We start from the raw sequence: 12,599 nt of genomic DNA on the forward strand, positions 1-12,599 counted from the left end.
CTAGGATCCCTGTACTGACAGTGTCCACGCCAGCGTGTGCAGCCCATCTCCTAATGGCCACGCCGGATCACGATTTCCAGCAGGTCCCGTCTGGGGGACCCTTTTACATCCTCCCTAGATGCGGCCATGCAATCCCGGAGAGCTTCGGTGAGTGTGTGTGCCTGACCTGCCGAACCGGAGCCCTCCGCTGTAAGTACCCGGTAACAAGGGACACGGGAGTATACAGCGCCACTGGGGGAGGTGAGGGAGCTGCAGCAGGAGATGTCAGAATGACATCTAGCACTAAGTGTGCCTCTTCTGCAGCCCTTGAAGTCTTCTATCTTCACTTTAAAAGCTGTTTTCAGGGCTGCTCCCTGTTAGCTGCCTACACTGCAGGCACCAACTTACAAACTGAGCTCCTGTGCACGGAGGCGGGGTTATAGAGGATGCGGCGCTGAGCATCTTGGGAACAGTCAAAGCTTTTAGCCTGTTGGTGCCTCGGATCAAGATCCTACTCTACACCCAGATGGTATCCCTGTGGAACCCAGTGTACCCCGCTGCAGAAAGAGAGCAAAAGATGAGTGGGAGTGAGGAGGAAAAGGGGGACAGTCATAACCACCATAGCATTCATTTCTGACGTTAACAGGGATTACAACTGTACAAATGTAGCCATTCTCATCGTGGCAACATCTTAAAACGATTGCTCCTTGTTAGGCGCGACCGCACAGCGTACGTCTGGACTTCTAAGACGTGTGTGCCCCATTCGCATGGATGGCAGCTGCAAATGCCACAGCTCGGCACGGCCAGGCACAGGCGCGCATAGCTGCGTTGAGGGTGCACGTTTCCCTGAGATGTAGCCGTGATCAGCATGGCTTCATCTGTATATAGTATTGGATAAAAACAAAAGTAATGATTAAAGCACGATATAATTTTCTTACATCTCTGCACATTAATAAAAATGGATCAGCCTGCAACACTGGCACACTGGGATTTAGGCAGGCAGACAGAGAGAGTGAAGGATTTAACTTGCAACGTTATAGGCTCACCAAACAACTCAAAGGAGATGTCATAGGTGCAGCTGCACACAGAGCCGGCCCTAGGTATAGGCAAACAAGGCAATTGCCTAGGGCATCTGGTATGCCTAGGGGCATCAGCAGCTTCTGCTGATTAAAATGATATGCGGCATGCCTATATTCTGTGTGTAGCATTTCGTACGCAGATACAGCCACAGTCGCACACAGTATATAGGCATGCTGCATATCATTTTAATCAGCAGAAGCTGCTTGTGTATCCTAGCCACATAGCAATGCAAATAAGATGAATTTTCATAAAAAATAGGCACCCGACGTTAGCAGAGCTGCCAGTTGACTCACGCTGGGAACTACATGTGTCATTATGTGTATAAGGGCATTAATAATGTGTAACATATGTGTAAGGAGCACTATGTGTGTCATTGTGTGTATAAGGGCACTAATAATGTGCGGCATATGTGTAAGGGACATTATGTGTATAAGGGCATTAATAAGGGTTGGCATAATGTGTAAGGTGCAATATGTTTAGAAGGACATTATGTGCACATTATGTGCACACTGTTCTTATTTAAATTACAGGGGGTAGGAAAAAAAAAAAGACTGCTATGGGTGGGGGGTGATGGTGCTGGGAAAGGGGTGCAGGGTCAGAGGCGGAACTAGCGGTGGTGCTAGGGGGCACCAGCCAAAATCTTGCCTAGGGCATCATATTGGTTAGGGCCGGCTCTGGCTGCACATAAAGGATTTCATTAGGAACATTATAGGCCCATCTAGACAGCACTCTTCACATATCTCCAATGGCCCATTTGCAGCCGCTTGTGGGTGTTAACTAACGGCACTGTCCCAGTAGGTGTGAGATTTTGTTTTTATCCAATACTATGCTATCCCCAAGGTCATAAGTCATATATTATAATAGTCATGCTAAAAGTCTGCCGACGATTCGAACTAAGCTGCTCTTATCTTTGTCCAGTCACTAACCTTCTACCAGTGTGCTATGCCGTGCCAGGCCTCTGAAAACATATGCAAGAGACAGCAACAGCACAGCCCTGATACAGGCAGATGCCATTATGACTAGAGATGAGCGGGTTCGGTTCCTTGGAATCCGAACCCCCCCGAACTTCAGCCTTTTTACACGGGTCCGAGGCAGACTCGGATCTTCCCGCCTTGCTCGGCTAACCCGAGCGCGCCTGAACGTCATCATCCCGCTGTCGGATTCTCGCGAGGCTCGTATTCTATCGCGAGACTCGGATTCTATATAAGGAGCCGCGCGTCGCCGCCATTTTCACACGTGCATTGAGATTGATAGGGAGAGGACGTGGCTGGCGTCCTCTCCGTTTAGATAGAGAGTGAGACACTTGATTTACTAGTAATTTAATTTTAGTAATTTTGGGGAGCATTAGGAGTACTCAGACAGTGCAGAGTTTTGCTGATAGTTATACTAGTGACCAGTGACCACCAGTTTTATTTATTATTTAAAATCCGTTCTCTGCCTGAAAAAAAACGATACACAGTCACATACCATATCTGTGCTCAGCCTCAGTATGCTGCATGATAATATCATCTATGTATATCTGACTGTGCTGAGTGCTCACTGCTCACACAGCTTAATTGTGGGGGAGACTGGGGAGCAGTTATAGCAGGAGTACATAACAGTGCACACTTTTGCTGCCAGTGTGACTGACCAGTGACCACCAGTATATTGTCTGCCTGAAAAAGTTAAACACTCGTGTGGTGTTTTTTTTTTTTATTCTATAAACGCATTCTGCTGACAGACAGTGTCCAGCAGGTCCGTCATTCATTATATTATAATATATACCATCAGTAGTGATATATATATATATATTTTATATCATTATCATCCAGTCTATACTAGCAGACGCAGTACGGTAGTCCACGGCTGTAGCTACCTCTGTGTCGGCAGTGCTCGTCCATAATTGTATACCTACCTGTGGTGGGGATTTTTTTTCCTATCTTCTTCATACTAGTAGTTTAGGAGTCTGCTGCTGACAGTGTCCAGCAGGTCCGTCATTATATAATATATACCTGTCCTGCAGTAGTGATATATATATATTTTTTATATCATTATCATCCAGTCTATACTAGCAGACGCAGTACGGTAGTCCACGGCTGTAGCTACCTCTGTGTCGGCAGTGCTCGTCCATAATTGTATACCTACCTGTGGTGGGTTTTTTTTTTATCTTCTTCATACTAGTAGTTTAGGAGTCTGCTGCTGACAGTGTCCAGCAGGTCCGTCATTATATAATATATACCTGTCCTGCAGTAGTGATATATATATATTTTTTATATCATTATCATCCAGTCTATACTAGCAGACACAGTACGGTAGTCCACGGCTGTAGCTACCTCTGTGTCGGCAGTGCTCGTCCATAATTGTATACCTACCTGTGGTGGGTTTTTTTTTTCTATCTTCTTCATACTAGTAGTTTAGGAGTCTGCTGCTGACAGTGTCCAGCAGGTCCGTCATTATATAATATATACCTGTCCTGCAGTAGTGATATATATATATTTTTTATATCATCATCATCCAGTCTATACTAGCAGACGCAGTACGGTAGTCCACGGCTGTAGCTACCTCTGTGTCGGCAGTCACTCGTCATCCATAAGTATACTAGTATCCATCCATCTCCATTGTTTACCTGAGGTGCCTTTTAGTTGTGCTTATTAAAATATGGAGAACAAAAATGTTGAGGTTCCAAAAATAGGGAAAGATCAAGATCGACTTCCACCTCGTGCTGAAGCTGCTGCCACTAGTCATGACCGAGACGATGAAATGCCATCAACGTCGTCTGCCAAGGCCGATGCCCAATGTCATAGTACAGAGCATGTAAAATCCAAAACACCAAATATCAGTAAAAAAAGGACTCAAAAATCTAAAATAAAATCGTCGGAGGAGAAGCGTAAACTTGCCAATATGCCATTTACCACACGGAGTGGCAAGGAACGGCTGAGGCCCTGGCCTATGTTCATGGCTAGTGGTTCAGCTTCACATGAGGATGGAAGCACTCAGCCTCTCGCTAGAAAAATGAAAAGACTTAAGCTGGCAAAAGCACAGCAAAGAACTGTGCGTTCTTCGAAATCACAAATCCACAAGGAGAGTCCAATTGTGTCGGTTGCGATGCCTGACCTTCCCAACACTGGACGTGAAGAGCATGCGCCTTCCACCATTTGCACGCCCCCTGCAAGTGCTGGAAGGAGCACCCGCAGTCCAGTTCCTGATAGTCAGATTGAAGATGTCAGTGTTGAAGTACACCAGGATGAGGAGGATATGGGTGTTGCTGGCGCTGGGGAGGAAATTGACCAGGAGGATTCTGATGGTGAGGTGGTTTGTTTAAGTCAGGCACCCGGAGAGACACCTGTTGTCCGTGGGAGGTATATGGCCATTGACATGCCTGGTGAAAATACCATAAAAATCAGCTCTTCGGTGTGGAAGTATTTCAACAGAAATGCGGACAACATTTGTCAAGCCGTGTGTTGCCTTTGTCAAGCTGTAATAAGTAGGGGTAAGGACGTTAACCACCTCGGAACATCCTCCCTTATACGTCACCTGCAGCACATTCATCATAAGTCAGTGACAAGTTCAAAAACTTTGGGCGACAGCGGAAGCAGTCCACTGACCAGTAAATCCCTTCCTCTTGTAACCAAGCTCACGCAAACCACCCCACCAACTCCCTCAGTGTCAATTTCCTCCTTCCCCAGGAATGCCAATAGTCCTGCAGGCCATGTCACTGGCAATTCTGACGAGTCCTCTCCTGCCTGGGAGTCCTCCGATGCATCCTTGCGTGTAACGCCTACTGGTGCTGGCGCTGCTGTTGTTGCTGCTGGGAGTCGATGGTCATCCCAGAGGGGAAGTCGTAAGACCACTTTTACTACTTCCAACAAGCAATTGACTGTCCAACAGTCCTTTGCGAGGAAGATGAAATATCACAGCAGTCATCCTGCTGCAAAGCGGATAACTGAGGCCTTGGCATCCTGGGCGGTGAGAAACGTGGTTCCGGTATCCATCATTACTGCAGAGCCAACTATAGACTTGTTTGAGGTACTGTGTCCCCGGTACCAAATACCATCTAGGTTCCATTTCTCTAGGCAGGCGATACCGAAAATGTACACAGACCTCAGAAAAAGACTCACCAGTGTCCTAAAAAATGCAGTTGTACCCAATGTCCACTTAACCACGGACATGTGGACAAGTGGAGCAGGGCAGACTCAGGACTATATGACTGTGACAGCCCACTGGGTAGATGTATGGACTCCCGCCGCAAGAACAGCAGCGGCGGCACCAGTAGCAGCATCTCGCAAACGCCAACTCTTTCCTAGGCAGGCTACGCTTTGTATCACTGCTTTCCAGAATACGCACACAGCTAAAAACCTCTTACGGCAACTGAGGAAGATCATCGCAGAATGGCTTACCCCAATTGGACTCTCCTGTGGATTTGTGGCATCGGACAACACCAGCAATATTGTGTGTGCATTAAATATGGGCAAATTCCAGCACGTCCCATGTTTTGCACATACCTTGAATTTGGTGGTGCAGAATTATTTAAAAAACGAGAGGGGCGTGCAAGAGATGCTGTCGGTGGCCAGAAGAATTGCGGGACACTTTCGGCGTACAGGCACCACGTACAGAAGACTGGAGCAACACCAAAAACGCCTGAACCTGCCCTGCCATCATCTGAAGCAAGAAGTGGTAACGAGGTGGAATTCAACCCTCTATATGCTTCAGAGGTTGGAGGAGCAGCAAAAGGCCATTCAAGCCTATACAACTGAGCACGATATAGGAGGTGGAATGCACCTGTCTCAAGCGCAGTGGAGAATGATTTCAACGTTGTGCAAGGTTCTGCAAACTTTTGAACTTGCCACACGTGAAGTCAGTTCAGACACTGTCAGCCTGAGTCAGGTCATTCCCCTCATCAGGCTTTTGCATAAGAAGCTGGAGACATTGAAGGAGGAGCTAACACAGAGCGATTCCGCTAGGCATGTGGGACTTGTGGATGGAGCCCTTAATTCGCTTAACAAGGATTCACGGGTGGTCAATCTGTTGAAATCAGAGCACTACATTTTGGCCACCGTGCTCGATCCTAGATTTAAAACCTACCTTGGATCTCTCTTTCCGGCAGACACAAGTCTGCAGGGGTTCAAAGAACTGCTGGTGAGAAAATTGTCAAGTCAAGCGGAACGCGACCTGTCAACATCTCCTCCTTCACATTCTCCCGCAACTGGGGGTGCGAGGAAAAGGCTCAGAATTCCGAGCCCACCCGCTGGCGGTGATGCAGGGCAGTCTGGAGCGACTGCTGATGCTGACATCTGGTCCGGACTGAAGGACCTGCCAACGATTACGGACATGTCGTCTACTGTCACTGCATATGATTCTCTCCCCATTGAAAGAATGGTGGAGGATTATATGAGTGACCGCATCCAAGTAGGCACGTCACACAGTCCGTACGTATACTGGCAGGAAAAAGAGGCAATTTGGAGGCCCTTGCACAAACTGGCTTTATTTTACCTAAGTTGCCCTCCCACAAGTGTGTACTCCGAAAGAGTGTTTAGTGCCGCCGCTCACCTTGTCAGCAATCAGCGTACGAGGTTACTTCCAGAAAATGTGGAGAAGATGATGTTCATTAAAATGAATTATAATCAATTCCTCCATGGAGACATTCACCAGCAGCAATTGCCTCCACAAAGTACACAGGGAGCTGTGATGGTGGATTCCAGTGGGGACGAATTGATAATCTGTGAGGAGGGGGATGTACACGGTGATGAATCGGAGGATGATGATGAGGTGGACATCTTGCCTCTGTAGAGCCAGTTTGTGCAAGGAGAGATTAATTGCTTCTTTTTTGGTGGGGGTCCAAACCAACCCGTCATTTCAGTCACAGTCGTGTGGCAGACCCTGTCACTGAAATGATGGGTTGGTTAAAGTGTGCATGTCCTGTTTATACAACATAAGGGTGGGTGGGTGGGCCCAAGGACAATTCCATCTTGCACCTCTTTTTTCTTTCATTTTTCTTTGCGTCATGTGCTGTTTGGGGAGTGTTTTTTGGAAGGGCCAGCCTGCGTGACACTGCAGTGCCACTCCTAGATGGGCCAGGTGTTTGTGTCGGCCACTAGGGTCGCTTAGCTTACTCACACAGCTACCTCATTGCGCCTCTTTTTTTCTTTGCGTCATGTGCTGTTTGGGGAGTATTTTTTGGAAGGGCCATCCTGCCTGACACTGCAGTGCCACTCCTAGATGGGCCAGGTGTTTGTGTCGGCCACTTGGGTCGCTGAGCTTAGTCACACAGCTACCTCATTGCGCCTCTTTTTTTCTTTGCGTCATGTGCTGTTTGGGGAGTGTTTTTTTGAAGGGCCATCCTGCGTGACACTGCAGTGCCACTCATAGATGGGCCAGGTGTTTGTGTCGGCCACTAGGGTCGCTTAGCTTACTCACACAGCTACCTCATTGCGCCTCTTTTTTTCTTTGCGTCATGTGCTGTTTGGGGAGTGTTTTTTTTGAAGGGCCATCCTGCGTGACACTGCAGTGACACTCCTAAATGGGCCAGGTGTTTGTGTCGGCCACTAGGGTCGCTGAGCTTACTCACACAGCTACCTCATTGCGCCTCTTTTTTTCTTTGCGTCATGTGCTGTTTGGGGAGGGTTTTTTGGAAGGGCCATCCTGCCTGACACTGCAGTGCCACTCCTAGATGGGCCAGGTGTTTGTGTCGGCCACTAGGGTCGCTGAGCTTAGTCACACAGCTACCTCATTGCGCCTCTTTTTTTCTTTGCGTCATGTGCTGTTTGGGGAGTGTTTTTTGGAAGGGCCATCCTGCCTGACACTGCAGTGCCACTCCTAGATGGGCCAGGTGTTTGTGTCGGCCACTAGGGTCGCTGAGCTTAGTCACACAGCTACCTTATTGCGCCTCTTTTTTTTCTTCTTTGCATCATGTGCTGTTTGGGGAGTATTTTTTGGAAGGGCCATCCTGCCTGACACTGCAGTGCCACTCCTAGATGGGCCAGGTGTTTGTGTCGGCCACTTGGGTCGCTGAGCTTAGTCACACAGCTACCTCATTGCGCCTCTTTTTTTCTTTGCATCATGTGCTGTTTGGGGAGTGTTTTTTGGAAGGGCCATCCTGCGTGACACTGCAGTGCCACTCCTAGATGGGCCAGGTGTTTGTGTCGGCCACTTGGGTCGCTGAGCTTAGTCATCCAGCGACCTCGGTGCAAATTTTAGGACTAAAAATAATATTGTGAGGTGTGAGGTGTTCAGAATAGACTGAAAATGAGTGGAAATTATGGTTATTGAGGTTAATAATACTTTGGGATCAAAATGACCCCCAAATTCTATGATTTAAGCAGTTTTTTAGGGTTTTTTGAAAACACCCGAATCCAAAACACACCCGAATCCGACAAAAAAAATTTGGTGAGGTTTTGCCAAAACGCGTTCGAACCCAAAACACGGCCTCGGAACCGAACCCAAAACCAAAACACAAAACCCGAAAAATTTCCGGTGCACATCTCTAATTATGACATCACCAGAGCCGGCCCTAGCCAATTTAATGCCCTAGGCAAAACTTTGTCTGGTGCCCCCTAGCTCCGCCGCTAGTTCTGCATCTGTACCTGCAACGCTCAGGTAGTGGGGCCCACCGGGGGGTTACCCTGTGGGCCAGTTCAACTCTGCACAATGCCACACAGTAATGACCATAATACATATAATTCCACACAGTAAAGGAACCTTACACATATGCCCCACATTAGTAATGCCCATAATACACATAATGCCACACAGTAATGCACCTTACACATATGCCCCACATTAGTAATGCCCATAATACACATATACTGCCTCAGATACTGCCACACTTGCTGGTTATACAAAAAGACCAGTATCAAACATGTAGAAACTGACCATTCTATTCACTATTCAGTGTGTTTGCTGGTGTCTGTTACTGCATGCCCTTTACTTTATACTGTTGGAGTGATATGCTCTGCCCTCCAGTCTGATGTGTCCGAAAGTCATGCTGCACTGATGTTTCATATAGAAAAGCACAAAGCAACTTACTGACCACATGACAGAGCTGGGTGGCAGGGGAATTTTACGGCATGGGCTGACTAGGAAATAAAGTGTGGGGAGAACATTGCCCATGTTATGTCCCTGCAGACACCTAGGAATTGCACAGGGATAAGGGACACAGGATAACAGGGTCCCCCTCCCCTATGTGCACAAGCAGTATAGGTGATGTCAGGTTTCTGTGAAGCAGTCTTCCAAAATACACATGTGTTATAGAAGCCATCCAGTAATAACTAGAGATGAGCGCCGGAAATTTTTCTGGTTTTGTGTTTTGGTTTTGGGTTCGGTTCCGCGGCCGTGTTTTGGGTTCGACCGCATTTTGGCAAAACCTCACCGAATTTTTGTTGTCGGATTCGGGTGTGTTTTGGATTCAGGTGTTTTTTTCAAAAAACCCTAAAAAACAGCTTAAATCATAGAATTTGGGGGTCATTTTGATCCCAAAGTATTATTAACCACAAAAACCATAATTTCCACTCATTTTCAGTCTATTCTGAATACCTCACACCTCACAATATTATTTTTAGTCCTAAAATTTGCACCGAGGTCGCTCTGTGAGTAAGATAAGCGACCCTAGTGGCCGACACAAACACCGGGCCCATCTAGGAGTGGCACTGCAGTGTCACGCAGGATGTCCCTTCCAAAAAACCCTCCCCAAACAGCACATGACGCAAAGAAAAAAAGAGGCGCAATGAGGTAGCTGACTGTGTGAGTAAGATAAGCGACCCTAGTGGCCGACACAAACACCGGGCCCATCTAGGAGTGGCACTGCAGTGTCACGCAGGATGGCCCTTCCAATAAACCCCCCCCCAAACAGCACATGACGCAAAGAAAAAAAGAGGCGCAATGAGGTAGCAGACTGTGTGAGTAAGATAAGCGACCCTAGTGGCCGACACAAACACCGGGCCCATCTAGGAGTGGCACTGCAGTGTCACGCAGGATGTCCCTTCCAAAAAACCCTCCCCAAACAGCACATGACGCAAAGAAAAAAAGAGGCGCAATGAGGTAGCTGACTGTGTGAGTAAGATAAGCGACCCTAGTGGCCGACACAAACACCGGGCCCATCTAGGAGTGGCACTGCAGTGTCACGCAGGATGGCCCTTCCAAAAAACCCTCCCCAAACAGCACATGACGCAAAGAAAAAAAGAGGCACAATGAGGTAGCTGACTGTGTGAGTAAGATAAGCGACCCTAGTGGCCGACACAAACACCGGGCCCATCTAGGAGTGGCACTGCAGTGTCACGCAGGATGGCCCTTCCAAAAAACCCTCCCCAAACAGCACATGACGCAAAGAAAAAAAGAGGCGCAATGAGGTAGCTGACTGTGTGAGTAAGATAAGCGACCCTAGTGGCCGACACAAACACCGGGCCCATCTAGGAGTGGCACTGCAGTGTCACGCAGGATGTCCCTTCCAAAAAACCCTCCCCAAACAGCACATGACGCAAAGAAAAAAAGAGGCGCAACGAGGTAGCTGACTGTGTGAGTAAGATAAGCGACCCTAGTGGCCGACACAAACACCGGGCCCATCTAGGAGTGGCACTGCAGTGTCACGCAGGATGGCCCTTCCAAAAAACCCTCCCCAAACAGCACATGACGCAAAGAAAAAAAGAGGCGCAATGAGGTAGCTGACTGTGTGAGTAAGATAAGCGACCCTAGTGGCCGACACAAACACCGGGCCCATCTAGGAGTGGCACTGCAGTGTCACGCAGGATGTCCCTTCCAAAAAACCCTCCCCAAACAGCACATAACGCAAAGAAAAAAAGAGGCGCAATGAGGTTGCTGACTGTGTGAGTAAGATAAGCGACCCTAGTGGCCGACACAAACACCGGGCCCATCTAGGAGTGGCACTGCAGTGTCACGCAGGATGGCCCTTCCAAAAAACCCTCCCCAAACAGCACATGACGCAAAGAAAAATAAAAGAAAAAAGAGGTGCAAGATGGAATTGTCCTTGGGCCCTCCCACCCACCCTTATGTTGTATAAACAGGACATGCACACTTTAACCAACCCATCATTTCAGTGACAGGGTCTGCCACACGACTGTGACTGATATGACGGGTTGGTTTGGACCCCCCCCAAAAAAGAAGCAATAAATCTCTCCTTGCACAAACTGGCTCTACAGAGGCAAGATGTCCACCTCATCATCATCCTCCGATATATCACCGTGTACATCCCCCTCCTCACAGATTATCAATTCGTCCCCACTGGAATCCACCATCTCAGCTCCCTGTGTACTTTGTGGAGGCAATTGCTGCTGGTCAATGTCTCCGCGGAGGAATTGATTATAATTCATTTTAATGAACATCATCTTCTCCACATTTTCTGGATGTAACCTCGTACGCCGATTGCTGACAAGGTGAGCGGCGGCACTAAACACTCTTTCGGAGTACACACTTGTGGGAGGGCAACTTAGGTAGAATAAAGCCAGTTTGTGCAAGGGCCTCCAAATTGCCTCTTTTTCCTGCCAGTATAAGTACGGACTGTGTGACGTGCCTACTTGGATGCGGTCACTCATATAATCCTCCACCATTCTTTCAATGGTGAGAGAATCATATGCAGTGACAGTAGACGACATGTCCGTAATCGTTGTCAGGTCCTTCAGTCCGGACCAGATGTCAGCATCAGCAGTCGCTCCAGACTGCCCTGCATCACCGCCAGCGGGTGGGCTCGGAATTCTGAGCCTTTTCCTCGCACCCCCAGTTGCGGGAGAATGTGAAGGAGGAGATGTTGTTGACAGGTCGCGTTCCGCTTGACTTGACAATTTTCTCACCAGCAGGTCTTTCAACCCCAGCAGACTTGTGTCTGCCGGAAAGAGAGATCCAAGGTAGGCTTTAAATCTAGGATCGAGCACGGTGGCCAAAATGTAGTGCTCTGATTTCAACAGATTGACCACCCGTGAATCCTTGTTAAGCGAATTAAGGGCTCCATCCACAAGTCCCACATGCCTAGCGGAATCGCTCCGTGTTAGCTCCTCCTTCAATGTCTCCAGCTTCTTCTGCAAAAGCCTGATGAGGGGAATGACCTGACTCAGGCTGGCAGTGTCTGAACTGACTTCACGTGTGTCACACCCCGCGGGCAGCGGCGGCCGCGCTTACCGCTGCGGGTGTCCTGGATGGCCTGGCGTCTCTCCCCTCCGGCGGCCTCGGGGGTCCGGCGTCGAGTCGGCGGGTCTCTCCGGCGGCTCCCGGAGCGAGGGCGCCGCCATGCTGCTTTAGATTAGGTAGGCGGAGCGGGGCTGACGTCATCTGCCCGCTCCGCCAATCAGACCAAGGCGGGAGGTTCAAAGCCAGACGCCGAGCAGGGAGCCGGCGCCTGTGTATCATCGTTCTGCTTGTCTGAAGCAGTGATTTCCAGAGCTCCCTTGTTCCTATTTTCCGCTGTGTCTCCAGTGTCTCCAGTGTCTCCAGTGTCTCCAGTGTTCCAGTGTCTCCAGTGTCTCCAGTGTCCCAGTGTCTCCAGTGTCTCCAGTGTCCCAGTGTCTCCAGTGTCTCCAGTGTCCCAGTGTCTCCAGTGTCTTCACGCACCTCCGTGCCTC

The sequence above is a fragment of the Pseudophryne corroboree genome, chromosome 1 (assembly GCF_028390025.1).
Source record: "Pseudophryne corroboree isolate aPseCor3 chromosome 1, aPseCor3.hap2, whole genome shotgun sequence".
Taxonomy (NCBI): Eukaryota; Metazoa; Chordata; class Amphibia; order Anura; family Myobatrachidae; genus Pseudophryne; species Pseudophryne corroboree.